Here is a 7,331-nt window from a genome sequence, read left to right on the forward strand (position 1 = left end):
ACGTTTTGATTTACTAAAACAACAATTTTGGTCTACGAAATTCGAGAAAACGGGTTCGAGTTTTGGTTACGTACGAGGAAGTATTAACACCCTCGTAATGCCTAAAATTAGTACCTAATTGATTAATTAATGTCTTAACGTCGAAAGTTGAAAACTCGAAAAGAATTCAAAATACAATCCTTTTTTTTATTAATGTTGATTTAAGAAAATGCTTGAATAAATTGAAACGAGCATTAAAGGCCCTCTCGTCTCGAGATAACAAAATGTCACATCCCATAAGTTAGGACACGACGTTTGAACCCTCGAAAATAAGCTTTCCTTTTAATTGTTTTATTTTAAAAATTGTATTTTGATTTTTAAAAGGATATTCGATTGTTTAGATCCAATGAGAAAAATAGAAACCCCTTAAGTTAAGGCACGACCTTCTCGAGTTTCTAAACGCAGAATATTGCCTTTATTTTTATTTAAAATTCATGCATTTTAATTCTAAAAGGATATTTGGCTATTTAGGTTTAACGAGTAAATCGAAACCCGTAAGTTAGGGTACGATTTCTCGAATCCCCGAAATACCAAATATTGCCTATTTTTAAATTTCTTTTTACGAATTTGGTTAAAAAATAATGAAATATTTAAAATGATATAGGTGTAGTTTATTTGATTATGTTTAAAAAGAAATCATTTAAAACGTAAAAGGGTCATACATGGCTAATAATGAGAGTGCAACATACATTTGAAGTAATAATGACATAATATGCATAATAAAATATAACATATATAGCATTGATATTAATGAATCATAATGCTAACAAGCATAAACAATAATAAGAATGATGCAAATGATAATATAAGTAACAATAATAATAAAAATAATAATATAAGTAACAACAACAACAACAACAACAACAACAACAACAACAACAACAACAATAATAATAGTAATAATAATAATAATAATAGAAAATCTAAAATTTGAAAGTTCATAAAAAAACAATCAAGCCAATTTAAAAGGAAATAATAAGTAAATCAATAAATAGAGCGAATATAAATCTTATTTAAAAAGAAGTTAATTGAATAAATAAATAAAATATTAAATGAATATTAAATAAAACAGTTTTTTAAATAAATAAATTAAATGAATAATGACGAGATTGGAATCGAACTTAAATTCGAAGTACAAATTGTAAATAATAATAATAATAAAAGCTATCAAGGACCAAAACAAAGCACGCTTGAACTATCAAAGACCAAATAAGAAAATAATCTAATACCCTGGACACGGATCCCTTCTCCAGGAGATCAGCGAGCCAGGGACTAATTTAAAAAGCTCAAAAAATTCTGTGGTCCAATTTTAAAAAATAAAAAAATGAAAAAAAAGGACTAAATCAGAACAGCCCAAAAAAGCAGAAGGACTAGGGGGATATATATCCCAAAAGGTGAAAACACGCGGATCTCCCTTGGTGCGGGACGGGTTGAGCGCGGATAGGCCCTAAACGGCGTCGTTTTGACACCTGGGTCCCTAGCTCAAAACAGCGTCATTTTGCTTCTTTATTTAAATCAATTTTTTTTTAAAAACTTCATTTTCTCACTTCTTCTAAAAAAACATAAAAAAGCTCTCAACCTCCTCCTTTCCTCCCGATTTCGGGTCAGGGATCCGGCCATTAGCCACCGTGGCGGCCCCTGCCGCCAGTGTCGGCGCCGTCGTCCACGGTGGCTGAAGATAAAAAATGGACATTTTTGGGCTTTTTTTACTTCTAAACCTTGAAAAAATACCATCTTTCATCGGAGATGGCAACCTCGACCTAGCCCTATGACAGTGCGAACTCAAAAGGGTAAGATTCGACCCTCATTTAATTTTGTTTATTTCTTTAAAAAAACGAATAAAAAAGGATAAAAATAAAAGATATTAAAAGGAAAAACCACCTTTGTTAGCCTTTGTTTTGATTTGCTTTTATTTTCATATTTGAATCTTTGTGAAATATTTTTGTATTCAATATCTCGTAAAAAAAATTACAACTAATTTATGGTGGCTTTTATAGCCGAGAAAGAAAAAAAAATACAAAGTTTTTCGTTTTTTCTTCATTTGCTGTTGTGTTTTTTGTCCTGTCTGCAGGTACGGAGGCCATAGGCCAGCTGTGTATAGAGATTGATGTGGAGGAGGCAATAACGCACCTAGGGTTTCTGTTTCTGCTGTTTGGCTGAAAATTGTTTAGGTCTTGGGCTTGTTGGGCCACTAGGGTTTTTATTTTTGGGCCGTATGTAAATGGACTTTGGACTGTTTAATTTATTTTGATTTGTTTTTTTCTTTTTTTGGTTTCTGAATGGGCCTGTGCAAATTGGGCCTATTACAGAGTTATTCGAGTTGACTCGAATAACTCAATTCGATTAACTCAAAATTCAAAAAAGATTTCGATTCTAATCGAGTTTTGCTTACCCTTAAAAAAATCGAAGCAATTTAATTCCTGACAATTTTGAAAACGAGCAATTAAGGAAAATTAGTCTTGACGTTAATATTTTCTGTCAATTGTACGCAATTTTCAATGGTATGATAACAAATTTAGCTCTAATTTTAGATATTTTGTCAATGTGGTCTCGATTTAACAAATTTAGCCTATAACATTTGTGTAATTGTTGAGGTTAAGCTTGTTGAAGTTTTCAAAATCAAAATCAAAATGATAAAACATGTAAATATTAAGGGCTAAATTTGTTATTATACTAATCAAAATTGCGTACAATTGATGGAAAGCATTAACGTCAAGACTAATTGTCCTTAATTGCCCACTTTCAAAATTGATAAGTATTAAATTGCTTTGATTTTTTAAGAGGGATCATTGCTAAATTTTAAAAAAAATGATAGGGATTAGAAGGTCTTTTTACCAAGAAAATTTTAATAGAAGGACCAGTTTGCTCTTTGATCTAACATAGAAGGACTAATTTACTCTCTTTTTTAATAAAGAGGGAAAAATGCAATCTAGCTCCTAATATATGGACCTCCTTAATACTTTTACCCAAAAAATTAAATTTTTTTTAGAGTTGAGATGGATCAAAACCCGATAAATTATTTTTTTAATCACCCCTAAAGAAAGCCAAATTATAGGATACCTTTGCTCCTTAGATATGTATAATTTTACAAATGCCAACAATTTGAGATAAATAATAATTAAATATGTTCCCATTTGAATATATCTTACAAAATAATTTATTTTAAAATTTAACATATGAGAAAGTTTCTGAGTTCGTATCTATTTGGTACTTAAATTTTTTTTGGACTTAATTAGTTCTTAGATTTCTTTTTTTGCTAAATAATTGGTTCATAAATTAGGAAATCATAAACTAATTTGGTATTTTTTTTTAGGTACCTAATATTGTGATGCGGATGTGATATTGACGACCAATAACTGCTGACACATGACAAACTCATATTTTGACACGTGACAAAAAAATTGTCAAGTATCACCATAGTATTTGTCGTCAATATTACATCAATATACTTTAACAATGTTAATCAGGTACTTAAAAAATTCAAATTAACTTATAATTTTCAAGTTTAAGGATCAGTTAAATTCATATAGTGGCTCCATATATATTAAATCTAAAAAATTAATTACAAATTAATTTTTTCTAATTGGAAACCGGAAACACCATGGTTGTCGGTTGATTCCAAATACCATAACCCTAAAAGCAACGAGTCCAAAAGACATCAATATATATATATAGCCACATGCATGATCTCCTTGCTTGATTTGCACCTGTAGCACCCCAAACCCGGCCCAGAAGTTATAGCCGGATCCGACATGCCACATCAAAAGCGTTAAAAAAAAATTACCATTCTAAGTCCAGAAAATCGTACTTGATGTTCAAAAGATTAATTCATTAAGGGTTAAAGTGAATGGAAGCTGTGCACCAGGTAGAAAACCGGAAAAGAGGTGGTGAGTCCATCGGACTGCTTAAGTACCAAGCTCCCTTCGGATCCAATCCTAGACATGCATACCGCCATTGCCACACCTTAACGTCATGGATATTTCTAGGAAACCGATTTTGATTAAGTCATTTTTAGGAAAAGTGATTAATTTTGGAAAATACTTTCATTGCGGAAGCTTTGCTTGTTGTCGTATTATTTTGAAATCAATTGTTGTTTTTGAAAACGTGCCCTAAAATTATCCAATTTCAACAGTTAAAATAAGTAATACCTATCTTAGTAATACATATTAAAACCATCAAAAATAATTAAGCGGCCTTATTACATTTAAAAAACACCCAAAACTTCAAACGTAATTAAAGGATGTCTAGTTCACCGAAGAAAATCAAACTTTCGAGCGGTGGCCACTCAAATTCCCTCACGCCTCCAAGCCCACTATGGTTGGGGATTTCTGCGTGGATGAAAATAAAAGGGGTGAGTTTGGGGAAACTCGGTGTAAGGAAAACCCATTCAAAGTCCAAGTCACTCAAGCCCATTGGGCCTAAGCCCATTCGTAATAGTGAGTGGTCTTGGGCGAGCCCTTTTCAGACACAATAAACCGGGCCTTAGCCCTTATTCAGATAATGATGGGGCCCATAGGCCCATTTCAAAATACATGCAACATCAAGAAACATATCAAGCCCATTTGGGTAACAGTGGTCTGGGCTAGAGCCCTTTTCAGATTACAATAAACCGGGCCTTAGCCCTTATTCAGATAACGATGATGGCCCATAGGCCCATTTCAAAATACATGCAACATCAATAACATATGCAAGCCCATTTGGGAGACTACTCAACCCACCAACCACTACACTCCACCGTACCAGCCATACACTCCATGTGGGAATAGCTCAACCCACCCACCCAACACTCCACATTGCAAACCTTCTTGCTCGAGTTAACGATAAATTGAGGCAAAGCCTCCAAGTATGGACAAGCCACTTTCAGTACTTCCTCCGTCAATATCCCATCCATGCATCGATAATAACAACATGGCATGTAGTAAATAACAACGATCAAACATGCATTTAGGTCAATTTAACCTAGGGGTATTTCAAGAATTTATCTCCTAGGAGTAAAATTGTAAATTTTTCACTTTTAAAGGTATTTCAGTAATTTATCCATTTTAGGGTTTTCATGCATATTCCTACCTTTCACATATTAACAGAATCACTACCGAGGGTTCTTACCGAATTGGGCCCGTTGGCCCATCATTCCAATTTTGGCCCATTAAGCCCAAAAATATCGAGGGCACAGAAATTATGCACTTTGCAGTCCAAACATTGCAGCTTACCAAAAACATTAATCGATTTACCTCACGAGCATTCGCACACTCGTAAATCTACAAAATACCGATTTTCGGCATTTCGGCTTTTCGACTTTTGCCGATCTAGACTAAGAAAGAGGGTGTTAGTTACACACCTGTTTGCGACGATATGCTGACGAGATCCACACACGAACCGCCTACAATTGGATTACTAACACATTAATCTAACTATTCAAATACGAACTACGTATTAACCCCTTATAATATTCGGCCAACCACACCTACAGATCATTGTAAGCTTATAAGAAAATAATAAGCAACTCATTAACAAATTTTGTCAATGTTTACCACATAATCATAATTTCACTGCAAGCTGTCTTCCTGAGCAACAGTCACTAAATCATTTATAAATGGAGCTACGAAACTCCAAATCAAGTTCCGTTAATTTTCCTTGAAAATAGACTCATATATCTTCTATCCATAAAATTTTCAGAATTTTTGGTATAGCCAATCAATACCAGATTTTTCTCAAAGTTTCCCATGTTTCACTGTTTGACTAATCTGACCACTCTTCATTACGAATCAAATTTCTCATTGTACAGAATTCAAAATATGTTCTTGTTTATTTCATTAGAAACTATACTCAATAAGATTTAATCACATAATTTATTCAGCTTCTAATTTATCTCCCACAATTTATGGTGATTTTCCAAAGTCACGTTACTGCTGCTGTCCCAAGCAGATTTATTACCAAATCACTCTTTCATACACCTATCTTGCATGCATGTTATTTAAACATGTATATCACCAATCAATCATCACATATCTATGATTTTTACTTAAGCAAAATCTCCATTTCATCATTTCAAAGCACAACATGTTAGCCGATTTTTCCTTTAGCATCTAAGGCACATGCATGCTCATTTGTTTGGCTCAACTTCACATATCTTCCATTTTCATCAAAAAACATGAAACAACAACCATTTCCTTCATTTTAATTCATGACCAAATGCTCACAACACAACTAAAAATCAAAATATACTTCAAGAGTTAAGGTAGAATCAAGAAGAACTCATGAACCTCAAAATAGAAGCAAGGTACCAAGAACTTACCTTCAATTTTCCTCCTCCTAATGACCGAATACTTAAGAGCTTTCTCCTCTCCTTTCTCTTCTCTAACTTTCAGCTATGATGAACAAAGATGGACAAAACTTTGTTCTTTTCATCCCTTTTTCTTTTAATAAAACTTCATATTTCATCCATTTAATTCTTTAATACAAAAGACATGAAATTCTTATCATGAAACATTTACCTAACCCATTATCATGAAACATTTACCTAACCTATTATCATGAAACATTTACCTAACCTATTATCATGGAACATTTACCTAACCTATTATCATGAAACATTTACCTAACCCATTATCATGGAACATTTACCTAACCTATTATCAATTTGTATCAATTTGTACCATAAATTATGGATATCAAGTGTACATTTTGTCTACAACAACATGATAGCTGGCCACTTCATGTAAAATGGGAGGTTTGTCATGCAAATCCTCCTATTTTGCACTACTATTTATTTGGCCACTTCAATTTAGCCTATAGCATTTTCAAACATTTTCACATAGGTCCTATTTCATAATTTCACCCCCTTTTTCTTATGGAACAAAAATTAACTAAAATTGTCGGGTTCTATCTTAAGTTTGGGCTTTCTAGAGGCCCACTAACATAATTAAACCTATGCCAACATTCACAGAATTCCTGAAAATTGGGGCGTTACAGCACCAACCATTCCTAATCCCAACAACGGTAAGCTCCAGACTCGAATTTCAATTTAACTCCTTTATTATTTTTTATATTCAAAATCGATCAAGTTTATTTTGAATTTATGTTTGAGTACATTCATTCATATTTACACTCTTTATATATATACACTTATTTTTTTTGGTATTGGTAATTTTGAATCCAGTCTATTTTTGACGAAGGTGACCTGATTAATATATCACAATTTGAGAATCAGTTCGTGTAAAATATAATTTCAAAATATAGTAATATATTTGAAAAAAAAAATTCAGTTAGGCTCTTGAATTCAGTTTGATCAA

General features: G+C 32.7%; 2 long non-coding RNA genes across 2 annotated transcripts; one reads left to right on the forward strand and one right to left on the reverse strand.

The window, feature by feature from the left end:
* The first annotated feature begins 1,582 nt into the window (after nt 1–1,582).
* LOC108479020 (uncharacterized) lies at nt 1,583–2,284 on the forward strand. The gene is made up of 2 exons (XR_001870385.2): nt 1,583–1,829; nt 2,111–2,284. It is a non-coding gene; the product is annotated as an uncharacterized LOC108479020 (long non-coding RNA).
* Nucleotides 2,285–5,175: 2,891 nt separating this feature from the next.
* Nucleotides 5,176–6,488, reverse strand: LOC128285229 (uncharacterized). The gene is made up of 2 exons (XR_008275673.1): nt 6,335–6,488; nt 5,176–5,419 (listed from the first exon to the last, which is right to left on the reverse strand). It is a non-coding gene; the product is annotated as an uncharacterized LOC128285229 (long non-coding RNA).
* Nucleotides 6,489–7,331: the final 843 nt, after the last annotated feature.

This window comes from Gossypium arboreum, chromosome 12, assembly GCF_025698485.1.
Source record: "Gossypium arboreum isolate Shixiya-1 chromosome 12, ASM2569848v2, whole genome shotgun sequence".
NCBI lineage: Eukaryota > Viridiplantae > Streptophyta > Magnoliopsida > Malvales > Malvaceae > Gossypium > Gossypium arboreum.